At 61.4% G+C, this 529-nt stretch overlaps 1 long non-coding RNA gene across 1 annotated transcript; it reads right to left on the bottom strand.

Annotated features, from left to right (window-relative positions):
* Positions 1-24: 24 nt before the first annotated feature.
* Positions 25-523, bottom strand: LOC104866327. The gene is made up of 2 exons (XR_002025548.1): positions 205-523; positions 25-138 (listed from the first exon to the last, which is right to left on the bottom strand). It is a non-coding gene; the product is annotated as an uncharacterized LOC104866327 (long non-coding RNA).
* Positions 524-529: the final 6 nt, after the last annotated feature.

Raw genomic sequence — 529 nt, 5'->3', positions numbered from 1 at the left:
CCCTGATGCTCCCAGCCTGGCCTCCCAGTCTGTTCCTGCCTGTCCCAGCGTGTCTTCCCAGTCTGACACTACCTTTCCCAGCCTGTCGTCCCAGTCTGTCCCTGCCTTTCCCAGCGTGTCTTCCCAGTCTGACACTACCTTTCCCAGCCTGTCATCCTAGTCTGTCCCTGCCTTTCCCAGTGTGTCTTCCCAGTCTGACACTACCTTTCTCTGCCTGTCCCCCCAGCCTGGCCCTGCAGCTCCCCAGCTGTCCTCACAGCCTGGCCCTTCCGCTGCCCAGCTGACACCGCAGCCTGACTGCTTCTCCCAGCCTGGCGTCTGAGACTGTCCCTGCTGCGACTAGGGTATACTGCCCGCCTGGCCCTGATGCTCCCAGCCTGGCCTCCCAGCCTGGCCCTGCCAAGCCCAACCTGGCCTCCGAGACTGTCCCTGACGCAACCAGCATGTACTGCCAGCCTCTTTGAGAGAGAGTTGAGTGGAGATTGACGCTGAAAATTTGGCACTCGATTTGGTGCTATGGGGAGCGGAG

Source organism: Fukomys damarensis, unplaced genomic scaffold, assembly GCF_012274545.1.
Source record: "Fukomys damarensis isolate Sample0158 unplaced genomic scaffold, DMR_v1.0_HiC HiC_scaffold_15382, whole genome shotgun sequence".
Lineage (NCBI taxonomy): Eukaryota > Metazoa > Chordata > Mammalia > Rodentia > Bathyergidae > Fukomys > Fukomys damarensis.
The sequence above is the reverse complement of the archived record's forward strand: the minus strand, read 5'-3'. Positions and strand labels throughout refer to the sequence as shown.